This window comes from Colossoma macropomum, unplaced genomic scaffold, assembly GCF_904425465.1.
Source record: "Colossoma macropomum unplaced genomic scaffold, Colossoma_macropomum, whole genome shotgun sequence".
NCBI classification, from domain to species: Eukaryota; Metazoa; Chordata; class Actinopteri; order Characiformes; family Serrasalmidae; genus Colossoma; species Colossoma macropomum.
Genome location: NW_023495267.1, coordinates 1,902,369 through 1,917,232, shown reverse-complemented (window position 1 = coordinate 1,917,232; position 14,864 = coordinate 1,902,369). Strand labels below are relative to the sequence as shown.

The window sequence follows — 14,864 nt, the reverse complement described above, 5'->3', positions numbered from 1 at the left end:
ATAGCAGATGTTGTGGAATGGATGCTAAAACTCCAGCAACCTAAACCAGTTCTGCAGAAACATAAGAGTTTAAAAGCCGTCTGTGGTGGGGCTGGAGAGGCTGGAGTAGTATCACACTCAGGCACACTCCACCTCCAGCCTTTTCCTTACAGTTCACAACATATCATACACTCCCTTTACACACACTTTTCATGGGTATCAAGAGTTTTGAAAATTTCAATGTCATTTAATACCAAAATTTTAATACCTGAGAACTCAGTCTCATCAGCATCATTTCTGGTTTAAGCCACACCCACTTTAGGTTGGAATTTAAAAGAAGGTATCAAAAAAGTGACATTTAGGAATTGGCATCAAATTAAATGTATCAGTATTGATATTGAAAAAAATGAAAAATGCCCAGTCCTAGTCAGGATGTGGGGGCATACATATGTGGCATATGTATTAAATATATCTTTACGGTCAGAGCCGAACACTATCTCCAAGTATCTTTTCAAGTTTTTGACATAACTGCCAGCTGCTGTTTGTACTGTCTCAAAATTGCAAGACAATCAAAATGATAGAAATGGTACAAAATTACTTAGAATACAATCTTGTAGCGTTAACCTACTTTGGAAGTTAAGAACATCTTTTCCTTTTCCTGTAAAGTTACTTTTTTGGGCGGTTTTGTTCCGACGTCGACAACATAACATACCTAATTATGCAATTAATGTAATTATTTTCCACATTGTTACCTTCCATGATGCCATGTATTTGACACAACAAACGCAGTGTAAATTGGGAGAGTTTTCATCAGAATGCATAGAATAAAAGAATAAAAAAACTATTTGAGACAGACCATGTGTCCATGTGTCTTACAAAAAACAAGAAAAATTAAATTGTGACTAGTGCTATGACATCTTTAGAGGGCAGCGGTGAGTAATGTCTATTTATTCAAGTTTGAGCTGTATCTGTTTTTATTAGAGAGCTTCTAAGTATTGACAGACTGTCAGTCAGCCAATTTGCCCAACTTTAGGCTTGTACTTTAATAGTTGCCTGAAATGAGCAAAAAAAGGACAATCAAATTGTTTATCACAATTATTTAAATGGCATTAATTGTCAGTCAAAGTTTCATGATCATGACAGACCTAAAAACTGTCTGTAGTAAGAATTACAAAGCCTAAGTATGCATGTAATCCTAACATTACCTCTTTTTGTAAAGGAGAACAAATGTTAGGAAAGATTTTGTAAATAGTCAAGATCATTTTGACCATCCTAATATTACAGATTAGCCCTGTTTATCTCAGCTTTTCCTTTTTAACATCTCAAAATTGTATAAAAAATTGTAAAAACAGAGATGCAGACACACACCACCCCCACCTCCCTCTCTCTCTCTCTCTCTTTCTGCACTGTGTTATTATTGTTCGAATGACTGAGGTCGGCTCCCTGAGGGTGATTCCATGACGACGGCAGCTGCCTCTCGTGGCCCCCAAAAGTGTCCTGATGCACTCTGGGAAAAAAAACCTTCACTGCTGGTAAGCGAGAAGATACTGAGTGGATACTGGATGCTGGGGGGAGGGGGTGCTGATTAGGAGGCAAGTGGGTACTGTCTCTATGTGGTGAAGTGGTACAACATATCATCATTGGTTTGCTCGTGCCTTGTCAAGCACCATTCACCCCTCCCCCCTTTTTTCTCATCTCTCTCTCTTTCATTCTCTCTCTCTCCTGCTTCCAACACTTCAAAGCCCCTCGTCAAGGCCATCACATGTATCTCTATGTAATTAACAAGTCTTTGGCAAATGAAGGCGGCCTATGCAATGCAGGCATTCGATTTAGAATTTTAGCAGTCAAATACAATTCCTACCACTCTGTAGTGAAGCAGTATAGCAAGTTCCTGAATGGTGTTATATTCTGTTATTTGCAGGACAAGTGTTGAGAAAGAGTTGCTTCAGCTCTTGACAAATGAAGACTCATACGTGTACTAAGCTACATTCTAGCATTTTGTATTACTAGATGCAGAATTCACTAGAATACACTGTGCAGTGTTTCTGTACTGGAATACAGGGTGGAAAGAAACTCAAGTCTGCATGCAGGGCCTAGTTTATTTGAAGACAACCGAAGCTGCCAAGATGACAAACAATTTGCATGGGCAAGCTTTCAAAACACCATGTATCCTAGTCTGTATGTGTCCTGTCTTACAATAATGCTTCACTCACAGTGCTAACATTGCTAATGCTGAATGCATTTTAAGATGTTCTGTTGAAATTCCTAAAGTTCTTGTCCCTAATCCAACACAAACAAAACGATTAATTCAGCGTAGTGTCTTTGTACCAGGCTAGTAATGGCTGTCACCTTTATTGGAACTATAGCCTGAAGCACAGTAGAAATGGTACAAAATTACTTAGAACATTGTCTTGTAGCATTAACTCACTTTGGAAGTTAAGAAAAAATTTTCCTTCTCCTGCAAAGTTACGTTTTTGGACAAGGTTTTGTTCCGACATTGACAATATAAAGTGTCTAATTATGCAATTACTACAAGTGCTACTGATAACATGACAACTATGATAAAGGGACATTCCAGCCTACAAACTAAACTAGCTTTTTTATATACTGTTTTCATGTTTTTGTTCGTCCATATTCTCTCACTTGCCAATACATACAACCACGGAAAATTCCTATGGTGTCGAGCAATCCTGACTCCTAGCCTAGCTACTGATTTATGAGCTAACAAATACAACCAAGCTAGCATCTATCTCTCATCTGTCTGTCATGTTTTTGCCTTATCAAAGACACAATTTAAATGTAGAATGCCTGCGTAGTGCAGTATACCTGCTTGTGGAAAATATGAAGAGGTGAATGCTAAAGCCAGGGCAACTTACTGGAGTACTGGATCACATTTTTGCGTAACCCACTCTCCTGTAAAATGCTGATTTAAAGATTTACCACAGTTGTACAGCTGCAATAAGATATTAAGCTTTCAAGCAGTAACATTATCTAAAGTAAGCATGTTTACAACAGATGGAGTGATGGTTAAGTTTTTCATTTCACAGATAAAGCTGAGTTCTGTTTCTACAACACCATATTTCCAAACCTCAAGATTTCTCAATGACAGACATTCTTTGAGACAGCAGCAGCACAGAAAGCACCAGGTGTTCTTCTTCATTTCCTCCAGTCGTTCCTCTGAAGCTGTTGACTAGCCAAGTCCAGGCTGACAGTGTGTGTTTCACAGTTAGGCTAAAAGCGACATTCATCAGGCCAATGTCAGGCCCCCTGGACATAAACTGGACATCCTGACCGTCAACTCACACACAGTCCTGACCGTTGAGTTCTCACTTCGGTGATATCCTCAGATCCATTGACAAACAGAGGAGGATGGAGGTGGAAAAAAGAGACAAGCTCTTTTACAAACAGAGCATTTCCTTTACTACACAACCCCATCACATACACTCAGAAAGTGACACTACACTACAACCTTAAGGCAGCTGGAAGCTATACGAGATCATTGCCGCCATTATGCAATTACGAGTCCTCATCATTTTTTTTTCCCAGTGAGTGCCACTGCAAAAATGGATTGCCATATCCTCCCGGCTCTCCTCACAAATCCATTTAGGAGGAAATTAATTATGTAGGCTTTTAGGGAACCTTCATAGTACGGCTTTTGCTGAGTGGAATTCCCGACGGCTTCTCTGCCAGTGCATGGCCAAAGTTAATTAGAGGCAAAAAAAGAGCAGTGCACCATTGGAAAATAGAGCTAGCATGAAGCGTCTGGCCAAGATCAAAGTGTTTTATTTAGGCATCTGAATGGTCAGCTCATTTAAGTAAATGCCTACTGCTTTTGATGATATCAGCTTAGAATGGCAAGACTTTGAGAAGATAGGCCTGTTTCTCCTATCTGACACGCACTGCATGTGTACATACATACACATTCACTTGCCTCCATTGTTCCTCACAGCATAAAGAGAAAATAGTGACGAATGACTGTTAAGCTGGCAGTATATTTCAAACAATGAGAAAACCAAACAAAATCTAAATGAACATGATGTTCTAAGCATACATAAAAAGAACCTGGTTATGTATCAGTGCATCTAGAAGTCCACTTGATGCAGAGGTCCATGTGCAGCCAGGGAGAGACCTCAAGACATACGAAGCAGTGATTAAGACCAATTGCAGTCAGGCAGAGGTCTCAGAACTAGCAATGCATTGATTACAAGTTCTGTTTAGCAAATGGTGCACACTGCACAGCACGGAATCAACCCCCCCCATGTCATTTTTGCTTCAAAACATCATTTTCGTTTGCAGTATACTGTCGGCTTTAGTTTACAGAGTTAGTACCAGAGGCTAGAGACAACGACTTGGACTTGAGTCGCAAGTTGCATGTGACTCATGACTCAGACTCAAGACCTGAGACTCAAGAAAATTCAGCCTGAGAAAAGAACATGAACAAAGCATGTTAATGTGGTAAATGAACAAAACCTTTCGTTTCCAACCTTGTGTGTGTGACAGTTTTATTACAGTCACGTTCTCCCACAGTCCGCAATGGTGGCAGCTTCAAATAATGAGCCCTTGATTATAGAAAATCCTGTCTGAAGGAAGGAAAACACTGAAGCACTACATGCATCAACTTGAAACAGTTGGCTATCATGTGTACACTAGCTAGCGTAACAGCTATTATAGCTGGAGTTAACAAGTGCTTTAGCTGAAATGTGAATAATTTACAGATCACATTCCTTGAAAAAACTTAAATTAAAACTAAAATTTCATTTGGATTAGCTATTGTGCTAGCTAGCAAGCATATGTGTGATATCAGCCCCTAAAGAAAAGTCACATTTATTTCACATGTAAAGTGTGCAAAAACCATGTTCACAAGTAATCACATTTGAACTAGTTTTCACATACGATCATTATATATTTTTTCAGGCGATAACACATTTTAACATGTGAAGTGTGCACAAACCACATGTGTTTTATTCACATGTAAAATTAATGTAACTTGCAAGGGAATGGTTCCCAACCCAATCCCTCCAGACAGTTCACATTTTTCTTTCATCCGTATATGTTGGGGCCCTGATAACCAGGTTGAGAACACACTGATATGGCACATATGTTGGGTACCTAGTGCAATAGCTAAACCATGTAAAACCTGGCAGGTGGTTTTTAATAGGGGTTGACTTTTGTACAGTGCAATGTCTGCAACTAATAACAAGACTAAACTAAAATTCTCTTGTAAAGACTCAAGACTCCAGCTGCACCCTAAAGACTAGAGACTTAACTCACACTTGCAAACCGAAGACTCTAGACTCAGGATGGTGAGGAGACACCATCATTATGGAGCTAATGAGCTCTGGTGTAAAATCTACAGCATATTCTGTTTTGTAGAAAACACAAACACTGAACTAGATGTCTCTGGAAAAACAAAAGCAATCCCCATCGGCTGTGTTTACTTCATCTCTCACATCCAGACAGCTCCCAAAAGTGAAGAACCAATGATGTCATCAGCAGATGTCTCAACAAAGGCAGCTCCCTGTAGACTTAACAGAAAAAAAACTGCTGCCTGCTTGAATACCTTCTTATAAAGTGTTAGTGCAGCAGCCAGTCTGAGGGAAAAACAAAGCTAATTTCACACCCCTTCTCCAAACGGTATTAGGAATTCTGATGTCACTTTTAAAAGGAAGGTTTCAAGGCCCAGTCTCTGTTCCAGAGTAAATAAAGCCTTTATTTACAGACTTGTAGTTTAAGGTAAGGACAGAGCCGGGAAGGGCTCAGGAGACGTATAAAAGCTTCAGTGACCTTCAGTTACATTTACAGTGCACAGTGCTATTTAGAATTTAGAGTTTTCTGAGTCGAAGCCATAAACACTGAACCATATTTCAATGCTGCGGTCCTATCATACCAATGCTTTAACCTCTTAAAGGGTCAGGACTGCCAGAAGAACCAAACTTCTATCACAAAATTCTATAATTTAACAACAGCTTAGCTATACTGCATTGTAGCAATATGTGCATTGCATTTTATACTAAGCCTTAGGATGTAATGAGAATGGTATTTTTAAGGTCAACAGCAGTGAAATGTACTAAAGAAACTCTCTGATTTAAATTCACTGTGCTCCAGGAATTGCAATGGTAGCTCAAGCAGACAGATTTTGGTCAAATGTTTACATCCTGTGATCCAGTGAAATCAGAGATTTCTGGCATATTTAATCCATATCTGCTTAAAAATCTAATGAACGATGATCAAAATCTTCCCAAACTAGGAAACAGCTAGTGACTGTCCTACACATTCTGAAGTCTGTGGTATTTGCTATTCTGAACCATATAGCAAATACAATAAAGAGCAATGGGATAAGAAAACCCTGTGATAATGGCTTCCAGAGCAGGGGAGGATCATCTGTAGACAGTTATGTTGATGCAATAGAGCTTTGGCCTGAAGATGCTCAAAGACATTGTGACAAAAATCAGTGTAGATAGAGAGTAATCTGACCGTAGATCAGCACTTTTACTCGATGATTGTCAGTACATGCCTAGAGCACATCTTGACCTTGTACAGAAGATATCTATCTAAGATGGCACTGTTCCTATCTTCAGTAAAAGGCTTTTGCCACTTTATATGAGGTCTGAGGGAATTTATTTAGGCTGATGCATTCTCCATCTGAGTAAGCCAACAGAGCTCAGAGCAGACTCCAGAACCTCTGGGTTGTATTAAGTCCATCCACAACAGAACGATCATCTAACTGCATCCAGATGGCCAAAGAGGCAGTTTTATCCATGTCTCAAAAGCTCTTGGAAAAAAACAACTTTATCGTCTCTTGCTTTTGTTTCCACTCTCGCACCTTTTCGTTCAAGCTGCAGAACTATGCATTCCAATCATGCATATGTAAGAACTTTATGGTGTTAGTGGTATGTAAACTCACTTAATTAACTAAAATGTATATACTCTGGAGGCCCAGAGAATCGAAGAGCACTTGAGTATAGCAAAAACAACATTATGTGTAATTTCATACAAACCGTGCCCTTGAGATGCATCTTTTACAGGCATAAACATTGTTCCAGGCATCTCTCCCCACAACTTTTTCATGCACGTTCTCTTTCCTCTGGTAAAGGTTCTATCAATGTGATGCTCTAAATGTGCCTGATGCACTACAAACGTGCTTCTCCTGATGATTAAACATCCTCTCACAATGACTTTGTCTGCTCTAAAACTCTCTTCAAGGACTTCAGGCCAAAAGCAACAAAGTAAAGCCACATTGTGTGCTGTTTGTGGTTCCTCCTTGCCTTCAGCATTCTTCTGTAGCACATCCAGAGGAAGTGGTCAGCACAGCGCTCTAGGGAAGCTGTAACCTCTGATACAGAGGGGCAAGTGCCTCTCCCATTTGAAGAAAAACCTCCTTTCTCTTTAAGGACAGAAGCTTGAGAAAGCCCTTCCCTCATCACTATCATTTGGGATGTTCTAGTTTGTTTTTTTTTCCCCCAGTCCAAATTCAAACATTGAGCAAGAATACAATCCATTACTGGATTTTCATAGATAATCCTGCCAGTGCACACTTCAATAGAATATGCTAGGCTGTCTATTACTTTATTTTAAATGCAAAAGTAACCCACAGCACGTTGTAACACTTTTTGGAATATGTTCAATATTGATTTATTATAAAATTATACAAAATAATACATTTACAGCTTTTACCATATTTTGACGAAAGGTGGCTAGCTTTGCAGATCTGTATAGCAGATGCAGATTTTCACTTTGCAGATATTTAAACTAGTGATGGGAAGTTAGATTTATTTTACTAATCCACTTACTACATCTCCGTAACTAGACTATAATGTGCCTTTATTAAAGTAGGCCGACCAGGGCAACAGAAAGCTAACACGCTGACTTGCTAACAGGCCAATAATGTTCCCAAAAATATTTGTTCAAAGCTTAAAATGCGTATAAGCTGGAGCTTGAATGTTACTGCTAATGTGTTATCCCACCCCTATGCCACTCATTATAAATAAAACAGAAAATAAACGAAATGCCTGGAATACCTCATGAGAAAAACATACACAAATCCTAATAAGAAGTTCCTAATATAAAATGTTTTGCATTCTGATCATATGATTTTAAAAAGATGCCACAGAAAAGATGAGATTCAGCTAGACTTTTTAAATGAACTGGCTCAAAAGAACGATTTGGTTACAAATCAGACATCACTGATTGAAACTGCTTGTAAACTTCTGAAGACATGCCTCCCTGGTGTAGGGTATGGATAAAGTTTAAGGGATTAAATAGGACTTAAACAATACCAAACCATTAAATTATATGTATGAATTGGCCTTAGTATTGATTGGATTGGGACATCTCTACTCTCACTGCCATAGCCACACTCCACCCCATGTTATCACTAGGTGTCAAAACCTTCAACACACTGAAGAACCAAGAGATAAAGCAAGGCCAAGTTTGAGCTAGCAATAGTGTAAAAAACGTTTTTCATCCACCTGCCTGCCGCAGCAGTGCTTCCACTCGTCTTGGGACAGGGTGAAAAGAGTGATATGAAATATAAATGTGAGAATGGAAGAGCAGCATGAGTTGTGGAGGGGGCAGAAACATCTGGAAAGCATTACGGCATCAGGCGCGGAGGGGTGAGCTCCGTCAGGAGGCTGCTTAGATGAGCTGCAAGGGTCTTGTGTTTGTTCAGGGAGCCACTCAGGGGGCCTGTTGTATTAATAGGACATAGAACACGAGAGAACAGCATGAGAGAACCAAAATCTCGGTCACACATAGAAATCAAGATAGGTCAGATACAAGCTTGATGGGAAAGACTTTTATGAATTGTCCGAGGCTCTCACAAAGTAAGGCATGAGAAAAACACACAGAGCCTTATCACTGCGAGTGTGACCATTGCTAACCAGTGCAGTCCAGAGGTCATGCAAAAAACAGAGTTCTATGAATTCAGTGGAATTTCTATGGGAGGAAGGTGCAATTACAGGTTTAATGGGCAGCATGCTGACATTTATTAGACCAAAAAAGCCTTTAAACAGCAAAGCTGATTCAGCACTGCAAGTGTGCTGTATGTGTACTAGAACTATGCTCAGCCACTGGGATGCTACTAGTGATCTGTAGTAATTTAGCCAAGCTTTGTTTAGTTGCACTGAACTTTCCATAATCACAGATATGAGCACTGTGCTACAGATCCACAACTATGTTTTGACCAGACATGATGCCATGGAACAAACTAAGAAATGACCATACAAACAAACTTGTTCAGTTACATGCTTGATCAGTTAAAAGTTACATTTTTTCATTCAATTTGATGACCGTTGATAGCTTGTTCTGGTAGGGCTACTTGGAATTGGACTCCTCGATTCCACTTAATTTTAACCAATAGTGCCAGAGCCATTTATAAAGGGATATAACAGAGATTAAATGTAGTGTTTTTTGCACTAGCACAACTACGGTATTCAGCCACATGACACAGTGCTAAGATATGCTACAATTGACTTTTATTTAACGTCATGTTGCTTCTGTTGAGCATAGCCTTAAGCTATGGCCTGCAAATATGTTTGTTAGCTAGCAGTTATCCTATGCAGTCAGTTCCATGATAAAAAAAGCTTACAAGCTTGCAAGCTACCAACTTAATGTTAGTTGTTGTTTAAAGTATGCATACGAAGTTCAAGCTAGGCCCAGTCAGGCTACATATGTTCATTATTTTGGGCTAAGAATATGTATAAATAAGTAGACTATATTATGTTACCGTCATATCTGTCATATTAGGCCTTGATCTTTCATTCATTAAAGCCTAAAGCCTTGTTCATATAAAACACAGTGCTGTGCTCGATGAATTCATGGGTTGTGTCCATGATTTTAGTTCATTCACTGACTAATAACAGGCAGCTATCAGTCAAAAGAATTTGCTGAAATTCACATCCTTAAAACAAACAAACAACTCTTACAGGAAGTGCAAATGCAATCTGGGGTCAGAAATGGGTCAGAAACTAATGTGCATTTTACTAAGCAGAGAATTGTAAGCAGCACAAAGGACTGCCTGCTAACTTCATGCTTGTGGAGCACAGCGTTCAAAAAGTGCAGTGAAATAATGGAGCTGTCAACAAGCTCAGTAGATAATGAAAGTTTAGTGATGAAGAGATAGCAGTGTTAACAAATAAAGTTTTTATCCCACCAGAACATTCTGCAATGGTGATGTCACTGCGACTGGGCCTAGATTCAACTACACTTAAAGCTGGATAAGCAACAAATACTGCGTTGTGTGACAGACCCCATGATTGAGAATGCTGAAAAGGTTAGCTGCAATTTGAAATTTAACTTATTAGAACCCCAAATGAGCACCCAGTCATCAGCGATGCAGTTATAAATGTATATAATTGAGAAAGCTTGCAGTCATTGTTTTTAGTTGGAACATAATTTTACAGTACATCAGCTAGCAAGATGGATGGTCCTCCAAAAAAATTTACTTAGGGCCCCCAGAATACTACAACTGGCCCTGCTTCTTCCTCAGTCTAGCCCCAAGTCTATGAACAGCCACTTATAACCACGTAACAGTCTACTTAATCCTTAAACCTATGTAAATCTGGTCCTGGAGGGAAACAGCATTGGGCAATGCACTGCTTTCTCTGCCCTCATATGCTTAACGCAGTTCATCTAAATCATCAGTTAATCATCAGGCTCTCCATGAGTTGAAGTGGACTGTATAACACTGGCTTAAATCATGATGAGGATTAGATAAGGCTGTTCTGGGATGAAGTCATAAATTGCCATGTATGTCTATGGGCACATCCTTAGGCAAAGAGAGAGAAGTGCTGGCTTGATATTATGGGAAAGCGTCCAAGGAAGCACTAAAACACACACACACACATGGCCCTGGAGCGATTGGGAAATTAGTATTAGAGCTATACAGGTGTTTTTTTTTTGGCAAAAGTGCCAGGTATGATTTATGAACAACACTCTGCTGCATTTCATTGACCCCGTCATACACTCTGCTCAAGTCAGGATCAATGCGAACATTATAGCAAAATAAACTGGTTTGATTTTGCAGTGGCGAACAAAGCTGATGGCTTTTTTAGTGCTGCAACAGCAAAACCCACCCCCTCCTCAAAGTTATGACCTTTAGCTCCAATCGTCTAGAATATCAAATCTATCGCTTAACATTTACAAAACAGTGCTTAACACAGTATTCCATATATGTAGCAAGCTATGATTTGCGACCTCTGCTGTAAGGTTACGTAAACAGTGATACTGAATAGGTAAACAAGAGAGATTCCATTCTCCTCCTGTTGCAGTGTGCTACGTGATGCGGCCAGCTGAGTTCTAACACATCGTTCTTTCCAGGAATGTACTGCTTTCAGCTGACGCTTTACACTGCTGGGTGCTTTCCAGAGTCTGCACGTATGTCTGTAGGCTGCTGTGGGCCTTGTCAGAGCATGCCTGCACACCTCCAGCTAAATCCCCCCAAATAAACACCCACTTCACAGACAACATGTCACGCAGTGCATGCTCAGTTCACTTTAATTCAAGTTTATTGTCATTATTAGGGAGGTAAAATGCACTGTGAGGCATCTAGGTGAAGGTGCTGAATCAACTGCAACTGAATTTGCAATGTTAGGATCAATTCTAATAATATTCTACAAAGTATTTGCTTATGGGTGTTGTTTTTGTCTTTATTCCTCTACTGTATAAACAGCCTCTCCAGTCACCGTGATGCACACAATAATCCAAAAGTGTAAGACACAGCAAATACTAAAGTATGTGACCTTGTTAAACAATTAAAGTGACATTCCAACGTAACATTAGAATTGAATATGCTATTTGTCTTGTTATGTAGTATTCTGTGGTGCAAAATTGTATCCCTCAGTCTTTTCAGTTTGACACAATTTTTCATCCTGTTCTTGTTTTCATCCATCAGTGTTCTCTCACTACAGTACCCAGCATGCATTACGCAAATACGTCATACAACTATTGGGAATTCCTCCCACTGTGATAAATTCTGACTGTTAGCACAGCTTCTGATGCAGATGTGATTTTAGGCTTCCTGGCTGTAATGTTAGCTATCTGGCTTTCTTCTGCATCCACCCCAAAGCGCTCGTAGTTTTTTTTAAGTTCCCGTCAAGACATACCAGAAGAGGGTTTTCCTAGTTTTTTATGTGATAAACACTTTTAGGGAATTAATGCAGTTATTTTAGTTAGTAGGTGATTTTATTTTCTTGCGGCATGTAAATATGTTCATTTTGAAGAGTTGTTACTTGCCAAAATGTAAAGGTCTTATTTGTTTCTTTGAAAATCTAGAGGCTATTAAGGCTCTGCTGTATGAGGCGAATGTTGTTTTCAACAGATGCAGCAATGGTTACATGTTTCATTTTGGCCAGAAATGTTCCTTTAAGGCAGTACACATAGTGTACTACCGGACAGACAGTAGTACAAGCAGTAGAGCAGCTGTACAAAGAGTATTAAATCACCTAAACAAGTATTAAAATTACAGTGCATGCAAAAAAAAACAAAAAAACAGGCAGAGTACATCTGACACTGCTGTCACTTTGATTCATTTCCACCACGCTAAATCAAGAGGCACTAAACCGGTCAAGGACAGAGAACAAAGCATGAGCAGGTTGTGTGCAGGCATCTCTATAAAAATAGAAGAAGGTTCTTTGAATGCATGTGAGGCATGTCGTCTGCTGTGGTCTCAGTTATACTGAAGCTGTGCAGGCCACAAGCTGGCATGTAACTTGTCTCATATGTGTCTTTTTGAACAGGCTCCTAGTGAGCCAAGCTGTGTGCCACTGCTGGTGTGCATCAGAGGAAGGAACAAAAGCGAAGAGGCGGAGCAGATGTAGTTTCTCCTCACTGAATTCCTGATCCCTCGTGATAGGCACATAATGAGAAACAGACCAGTGTTAACTCCGTCACACTCCCCATTCATTATTCACGCCAGATTAGTCTCTTCGTTAAGGGGTTGGCGGGGGTCGCAGGGGGTGCTGAGAGGGGGAGAGTACCCAAAGAGGTTTGAGACATTGGGTTAGAGGAAGACCATGGCCATAGCATACACAGCAGTGTATGCTATGCCCCCCCCCAAATAAAACAAATAAAAAAGGTGAATAAAATGCACTTCATATTCAAAAAGGCGCATACGTACATTTACCATCCACTACATCCCTAGTCCGAGTATGAGCATACTGCATTGGGTGAGTGTTGAAACTGCAGTAAAGCAGACAGAGCTTGACACAGGGATCATGCAGAGGGCAGAGAAATGTCAACGGCGGTGACGTTGCACGGCAGAGCCACTGCCAGTGCCCTTGTCAAAGCCCTTCTGAGTGTTTGTTCTCCTGGAGTGGATCAGGGCCACTCCAGAACCAGTCACCACACGCATAAACAAACAGAGACTCCAGTATTGCCAGCTCCTGGGAAAACTCCCCTTCACAACTCTGTTTGACATCACTGTCCCCGATCTATGGTCTTTCTTTTGCCCCTTTAGGCCAAGCAATGGAGTCCGTGTGACCTGAAAAGTTTCCTAAACTTGAGTAGCTCAGCCACAGAACACTTATCAAAGCCTATTATGTAGCAAAAGAAACTAGCCATTATAGTGATGCCTTTAAAACCTCAACAGTTGTAAGCAAGCCCTACCCTCCACGCACCGGCTGACGTGCTTGTAGTGCCTGTTCTTAAGCATGACTAAGGTCTGCAAGTTCATCATTGTCTACAACATCTCTTATGGTAAGCTTATCTACGTAACATTTTGTGCAAATGGCATTTGAAACGATACGTGTACATGAACAGATGTGGATTTCCACATACAAGTCCTCACAAAGGTCAGGTTAGATTCTACACGAGCCAAACAATCTGGGCAAACACCCAAACACCCCACTGACAAAGAGCAATGAATGGGCAGGATTGCTCATTCTTACATTGAGACAATGGAAAAAGCCCAGTGAAAAGGACTCTAACATTTGTTTTTTACATTGCAATACGCAACTCTGGAGGACAGAAGTATCCATTCAGGGGCAAGTCTTCTCCCTGTTTTAGTCCTGGATAAAAAGAAAGTATGCATTTCTAGAAGAGTAGACACTAGAAAAGACTACAAGAGAAGCTAAGAGAAGTGAAGAGAGAAGCACAGACGAAGTGAGAAGAGATTTATGATGCATGTGGTTGTGAAATGCTCCATCAGCACTGCATGGCCTGTTCTTTGTGTGGAAATGGCAGGTGAGAGAGATTACCTCCACAGCTCCTCAAACAGACAGGAGGCTTGTGTGAACCTGCCTTTGGTGACCCATTTTAATCCATGATTGGGAGCAAATGTGGAAAAAAGGTGGGGGTGGATGCTGATATTTTGACAGCACAATCTAGGCTTTATCATCTGACCTGTCCAACTGATGATGTACAACAGGAATGCAGTTCAGCAGTTGTCTGTAAAAGGACATTAATCACTTAAAAGGACATCAACCTCCGAACTTACAGAATAAAGCTGCTCTCTGGCTAAACAAAAAGACTCCTTAGTGTAATTCTAGAGAAACAGGACTCTCTTTAGGGAGAGGAATTTCACTCCTGAAAGCTTTTGCCTTCCGTCTGTGTAATGAACTTGTAATTACACATGTAATTACACAAATTCACCAATGAAAAACAAACCGTAGCTTCTTAGGCCAAGTTGCACCTAACTCTGGTATTTGCCCAACAGATACCCTTTTTTTAGTCCTAGGCTAGGCTTAGTCTGTCTTCCGAAAACCAACCCTACAGCTCTAATTCAGTCTCATCAACAAAGACAGATGCTTTCCATAAAGAGCACGAGTAACCTCACCCACAAATGTTGTTTATGCTGCTTTCTTAATGAAAACCATTAGCACACTGCGAACATAGCATGCACAAAAGTTGCTATAGCTGCTGGTGTTTACAAGCACCATCTCACATTGTTC

At 40.2% G+C, this 14,864-nt stretch overlaps 1 protein-coding gene across 3 annotated transcripts in view; it reads right to left on the bottom strand.

Moving 5' to 3' along the window:
- Window positions 1-14,864, bottom strand: part of sema4ba (sema domain, immunoglobulin domain (Ig), transmembrane domain (TM) and short cytoplasmic domain, (semaphorin) 4Ba) — a 92,132-nt gene that overhangs the window by 31,990 nt on the left and 45,278 nt on the right. The gene's annotated exons all lie outside the window — the stretch shown is intronic.